Genomic DNA, 6,932 nt, shown 5'->3' with positions numbered 1-6,932 from the left:
AGTGATCTGGAAGTCAAGTCACTTGACTTTAGCTCTTTTTTACTTTTCTTTGCTTATTGACTCTGTTCTTGGCCGCGAGATTGACAAGAATCAACTGTGATTTTATACCAGTTCTCTGCTTGCCAGGAGTCACATGCACAAGAACTTTTCCCATTAGAATTCTGTGGCCTTAAAGTGGGGGGTTATGGAGGAGGGGCCAGAGCAGGGGCCCTAGGACAGCGGTGTGGGGTGCAGTGACATAGTTTCAATCTAATGCCCACAGGACTTGCAGTTGGACTGATTAGTTGGGATTAAGGAATGAGAATTCGAAGATTCTTCCAAGGATTTCTGCATTTGCACTTGGGCAAATGATAGTTCCATTACTGAGATGTGGAGAGTAGGAAATGAGTAGTTTTCTGAATTGCAGAGAAGGTTGGTGGAAAATAAGAGATACGTTTTACCTATTAGAGGGAAAAATCATTTCAAAGATGCTGAGACAAGACAGTGTGGGGAATTGCTGTTGTTCGTTACTGTATTCCCATCTCCTATAATGGTGCCTAGTTATTAATTAATAAGGGCTCAATAAATATCTGTGGTATTCATTAACTAGCTAATTAATTCTAGAATATGCAAATCTTATACGTCAAAACCATGGTCCAGTGCACACCTTGTTAATTGATTTTGTCTGCTTGGTGCACTTGTAAGGCCAACACTCTCTCTCCTTTCCTGTAAGGTGTGACGAAGCCCTTAGCTCTCATCACAACAAATAAAAAGTAAAATCATCATTTCGCTTCCAGTCACTGCCACTTCCACTCTCCAGTGCAGACTTTATTTATGCAAAGGAGAATATTACTGATGTGAGAAAAAATATGCTGATAACTGGGTCTTGGGCAGGGCTGTGACCTGCCTAAAGATGGGGTAGCGCTGAGGACGGGAAAGGGCGAGGTCATTCTAATCTCTGCTGCACTGAAGCCATGGGGCACAAGCAGGAAGTAGAGTCAGCAGACGCTCAGAGGACACTGTACTGCATGCACTGCTGCCCCCCCACCCCCGGCCCTGGAGTTCCTGCTTCATTCTGCACCATCCTGGACGCTCTTTTCTTCCCAAGGGGTCCTTCCCAGCAGCGCCTTCATTTCTTGGAGAAAATCAGGCTGGAAACCTGAACCATCATCAGCACCCCTGTCTCCTGGGCTGGGACTTTGCACAGTTTTTCTTCTGCGTGTCAGGCAGGTCCAGAGCTGGTCCGTGTATACTGCCCCCTCTGGGATGGGGGGCCCTCCAACCCTGGACTAGGGACCCACTTGATCTGTGGGCGCAGGGAACATAGGATAGACTCAACCAGACCCCTGAACCTGAGGGGTGCAGGCCCCTCCACATGCCCGGGGTGCCAGAGACTGTGCCCGGGAAGAGCAGGGGAGCCCGAGGGTCTGGCATCACACCTCCCCAGGGAAGAAGCGGACAGCCTCACAGAGCCTTTCAGATTTCAGTTCCTGATCAGTAAAGATGGGGTTAAGTGGCCTTGAGAGGATCATGAGAAGATCACAGAGGTGCAAGAGACCTTGTTATCACCAGGGCCAACTGTGCCTGACCTCATCAGGGTAGACCCTCCCCTCCTTCCCCCTCCCCTCCCCTCTGCTCCCTTCTGGGCAGCAGGTCTGAACACCCTCTTCCCTCACAGGACCCCGTTTCCCCAGGGGGAGGAGCCACAGTCTTTAGGGTGGGACCCCAACAGCTCCATCCTCCCCCTGGGGGTGTATATAAGCCCGGGTCACATCCTGGACCACACCGTCTGGTGGGAGAGCAGCCTGAGGACCCGGCTCTGTGAACCAGGAAAGAACCGCAGCCCCAGATAAGTGGGGATCCAGGAGGGGGCACAACTAGGGGCTTCCTGATCCCCTGCTCTGGGCCCAGCCTAGGGATCCACCTCCAAGGGAATCCAGACTTGGGTTTGGCTTATGTAAGAACACGTCCTTTATTAGGTTTCCCAGTCCCTCAGCGGGCCTCGTCCTAGGTCACCTAAAGGCTTGCTGAGAGCGCAGATGCCCAGTTCCCACACTGTCCAGGGCCCAAGGATGGAGAGACTGGTATCTTTTGTGACAAAAGAAGCTTGTCTGAAGCCCCTGTGGGATCCCCATCCGGGATGTCTCTGTCAGAGGCAGTTTGTGGTGTCAAACAAAATTTCAGAAACCCAGACCTGATTGAATTAGAGATGTTTATTTGGGGGTTGTTAGAACTGCAGCCCTGGAGACCCAGATTGAAGATGCACTTGAATTGTCATCCTCAGGCTACAAAATGGGGAAGGCTTATAATGGCAGAAAACTTGCAAGATTACATAAATCAGTTGTCAAGAATTAGGATTGGAGCTGGCAAGAAGTAAAGGTGCTTATTAAGCAAGGAGGGGTTGGCTGGGGTCGAGACGATTACGTAGTTGGGGGTGGCTGTGATAGTGAAACCGCAAGGTTGCCTCTAGAGCTGTTAGCAGACGCTCTTCTGGAAACGGCTGCTGGTGTCCTTGGGTTTGAACCATTTCAGAAAATTCAAGTTCTCAGTGATGAGGGGAGGCATTTGAAACCACAACGACAATGGCCACCTGGGTCTACTTTGATTTTTAAATGACTTTAAATCCATCATCAGTGTGTAGGTGGGGAGAAGAGGGATTAGAGCTATGGGGCCCGGTATGAACTTGATCTTCCTCAACTTCACCACTGCCTGCTTGCAGACAGAGAGTATAAGTAAGTTGCCCAAAGTCACTCAGTTCCTAAGGGAGACCAGAAACCTGGCCAGGGTTTTAGTCATTCAGCAGCTTAGCCGGGGACTGAGGTGACGTTTGGAGATACCATCATGGCGGGTTCACACGGAGTTGACAGTCACGTGTGGGAGGCAGATTTCCAAAACCTGTGTAAATTTACAACAGCCAGAGTGGAAAGAGTTCCTGATCCTGTCCTTACAGCTCTGGCACATTTTGTTGGGGGAGGTGACTCCTCATGGAGTTGGGAAGCTGGGATCAGGAAGAAGGGACAAGTGAGCTCTGAGCTGGGCAGCACAGGAGACAAGTGAGGGCTCTGCTTGTACAAAGGCACTGGGGCCAGAGGGGGCTGAACCTGCAGGAAGAGGGCAGGAGGTTGAGCGCTGCAGAGGGCTTGGTGCCGGGAGAAGCTGGAGCTGAGGGAAGGACGCAGTTCCTGTGTGGGGAACGGCAGTCCCGCAGGAGAGGGTGTCATTAGATCCTGGTGTGGGTGGGAGGAGACTGGAGGGGCCCAGCGGGTGGTGGTGGGCTGGGTGGTCAGAGGCTGGTGCAGGCACCCAGGGGAACATGTAGGGGCTTGGGCCAGGTTGTCAGTGGGGACAACAGAAGGTGTGTTCTTTGACCACAGCATCCTGAGCATGTAAAGTCGGGGGTTTTGTTAGCTGAGTACCATGAGCACCGCCATGTGCCAGGCCTGCTGCTAGGCACATTTTCCTCTCCTCTGTAAACCCTTTCTGACCTGTCAGAGGTCACAAGGCCACAGATGGAAGAGCCAGGATCGCAGCCCAGGCAGCCTGGCTCAGAATCTCTGCTCGCTCCACCCCACCAGGCTTCCTCTCCTTCTGGCTCCACTACCCTGTCTGTGGTCTTTTACAAATCTTGGCCAATCAGACAAGGCACAATCTCTCTTGTTTTTCACACTGATGTCTCTGAATTATTAAAAATGATCTGCTTTGACTTCATAATTGGCCATCTGTTAATCTTCTTTACCCATTTTTGTATCCTGATTGTTCATTATGTTTGCTTGAATTGCTTGATACAAGCTAATTAAATGCCTGAAGCAATCATGTAGTTTTCTGATTTTCAAAAATTTGCCTCCTCGGCCAAACAGATTGAACATATTTCTCTATAATTTATTTCTATAGTCTGTGGTTTTATGGTCACTTTTGCTTTTATTAGACATGCACATAGAAAACTGCATAAGCCTGTAACCCTACACCACCACCCAGATGAAGAAATAGATTGTTACCAGCACCCCTAGAGCCCTTCTCACCTTCCTCCCAATCACTAGCCCATCCCTCCTCCCCCAACATGAGCACTAATGCTGAGGTCTAGCACCATGAAGTCATTTTTCCCGCACACACGGTGTGTATTCTTTTGTGCCTGGTTTTTTGTCACACCATGTTACATCTTTGAGATTCATTTCAGGTTTGGGGTGAAGAGTACTTAGTGCCCACCCAATGCTGATTAACATCCCACTGTATGAATAGATGGTAATTCATTTACGCATTCTAATGTTGTGGAACTTTGGGGTTATTTTCAGTTTGGACTTGTGGAAAGTGTTGTATTGATCCTTCGTAAATGTAGTTTTATGCACAGTTTGTAGCCCTTCTAGTTTATACTCTGGATGGTTACACAGCCTGAGTGACATAACTGAGTGTATGTTCTAAGATAGTTAATAATGCAAAATAGTTTTCAAAAGTCGTTAAGCCCACTTACCTCTCACCAGCTGTGTATGAATGATCCAGTGACACCACATATCTCCAAGACGCTGTATCTTAACACTTGGAAATTCATTCTGGGGTCTCTGGACTCAGAGATTGTCTTAAACCTATCAGGGCTGGAGACGATCAAATCAATAGACGCCCCTCCCCCCTCCGCCCATGGATGCTCACTTCCGGCTTTGGGATCACTTTGCTGATCCCAGTGGAAAGTCTGGAGTGTCTACCAGGACACGTCCTCTGCGGGTGCCCTGAACTCCAAGTTCTCATCCCTGAGAGTCGGCCTCTCAGCCTCCTTGAGAATCAGCAGCTGCTCCTAAGGGGAAGCACCACACCTTCTTCTCAGGATCTTGACCTCACAAATCCTCACTAGTTGGTAGCGCGCCACTGTGGTCAGGGAGTACGTTTGTATGTGTGTGTGTTTCTCAGCTTCAACTCAAATTGAAATACTGATCTCAATCTCATTCTGCGCTTGATGTGAAAAGCCAGTTTTGGGAGGGGGCCCAGAGCAAATTTCATCTAGCCCAAATCCCATCCACTTACGCACACAATTTGATACATTCTGTAGTTGAGAAGCTTAAGTGAAAAGTAAATTTTGATGTATTATGAGTTCAGTGCTGTCAGAAATATCTGTGGTTTAAGCCAAGAAATACCATTCTTTTATGAGATTTTTTAGAGGATTAAAGTGATTGAAGCCGAAATTTTTATCCTTTAACCAGATTCTCTTAGAATTGGGATGTTATGCAACTCTCCCCGGGTCCCCAGATAGCAGGTGACTGAGTGGGGACTCTCACCCAGGGCCTGGCTCTTGTCCCCAAGCGCACACACTTTCCACAGTCCCAGGACCTGGTCCCATCAACCTGTGGTCCGTGTGGGTGTAGGTGGGTCGTGGTGGAGGGGAGGATCAAAGGATGCCTCACGGTGGCAGTGAGAGCCCCTCAAGACACAGGGCACTTCCTTTTCACAGGAAGGACTATTTTCTTAACCCCAGGAAGGAAAAGGAACTTTGGAGTTGTGTCTGCTTTCTGACCCCGAGAGTTGCCGAGCTTGGCTTCACAGCCTCCAGCTGCGGAGGGCAGCAAGTCGCCCAGAGGCTCTGTGATCGGCTGCAGGAGTGAAGGAAGCCCCTCTGGGCGCCTGGCTGCACACCAAGCCCTGCAGGGCCTCTAAAACGTCAGCGTCAAGGACGGCGAGCAGGGAAACCCGAGCGCGCGCCTGCTGTTCAGCGCAGAGACCCTGCAGCCCGGCCTCCCGAGAAACCCACCCCAGTGCCGCCCCGATGGCTGTGGCCGCGGCCCTGGATGGAGTCCAGGCGGAAGCCAGATGCCCGGTCTGTCTGGAGGGCCTGAGAGACCCCGTCACCGCTGAGTGTGGGCGCAACTCCTGCCGCTCCTGCATCCAGCGGTCCCGGGCTCACCTGGAGGACAGGCTCCCCTGCCCCGTGCGCCGCCACCCGTGCCAGGAGCGGCAGGCGAGGAGCAACGCCCAGCTGGGCAGGATGATCCAGGCGGCCAGGCTGCTGCAGAGCAGCCAGAGCACCCGGAGGAGGAGCGAGGAGCCGCGCCTGGGCGAGCTGCACCGCCAGCTCCTGAGCCTCTGCGGCGAGGAACACGCGAAGGTGCTGCGTCTGTGCCCTGTGCGCACGGACCCCTGAGCACCAGGGCCACTTGGTGAGGCCGGTGGGCGAGGCCGCGGCTGGCCACCGGCAGAGGCTCGGCGCTCACGTGGAGCCTTTGGAGAGGCGGGCGGCAGGTGTCCACAGCCTGGTGGCCGCGCAGGACAGAAAGCTGCTGGAGCTGGTGCAGCGCCAGCGGCTGGAGCTGGCCTCGGAGTTCCGGCAGCTGAGCCGCGCTGTGGACGGCGAGCAGGAGGCCGTCCTGGCGAGGCTGCTCCAGGAGGAGCAGGACATCCAGGAGCAGCTGGGCGCCAACGTCACCGCCTTCTCAGACCACATCTGCGAGCTGCGGGGCCTCCCGCACGAGGTGACGGAGAAGCGTGCTGCCTGGAGCCAGGCTGCTGAGCGGCATCGGGGGCGTCCTGGGCAGGGGCGAGCGTCTGAGGCTCCCCGACGTCTGCTCCTTGCAGCTGAGGCGGGAAGGCTGCAGCCTCGCCTCGCCGCACTCGGCTCTGCAGAAAATCATTCAGACGTTCCGGGAGGACGTGACACCCTGGACCCCGAGACGGCGCATCCCAACCTGCTCGTGTCCGAGGACAGAAAGTCGGTGACATTTGTGAGGAGCAGGCAGCTCTTTCCCCCAAGCGCGCAGAGATTCTGCCCGGAGCCCGCTGCGCTGGGCTGGTGGGGCTTCGCCAGCTGCGAGCAGTACTGGGAGGGGCGGGTGGGCGGGGCCGCATGGGCCGTGGGCGTCTGCGCAGACTCTGCTCCCAGGAGCGTGGGCCGCGGGCGTCTGCGCAGACTCCGCTCCTAGGAGCGTGGGCCGTGGGCGTCTGCGCAGACTCCGCCCCCCAGGAGCGTGGGCCGCGGG

This window comes from Eschrichtius robustus, chromosome 4, assembly GCF_028021215.1.
Source record: "Eschrichtius robustus isolate mEscRob2 chromosome 4, mEscRob2.pri, whole genome shotgun sequence".
NCBI classification, from domain to species: domain Eukaryota; kingdom Metazoa; phylum Chordata; class Mammalia; order Artiodactyla; family Eschrichtiidae; genus Eschrichtius; species Eschrichtius robustus.
The sequence above is the reverse complement of the archived record's forward strand: the minus strand, read 5'-3'. Positions refer to the sequence as shown.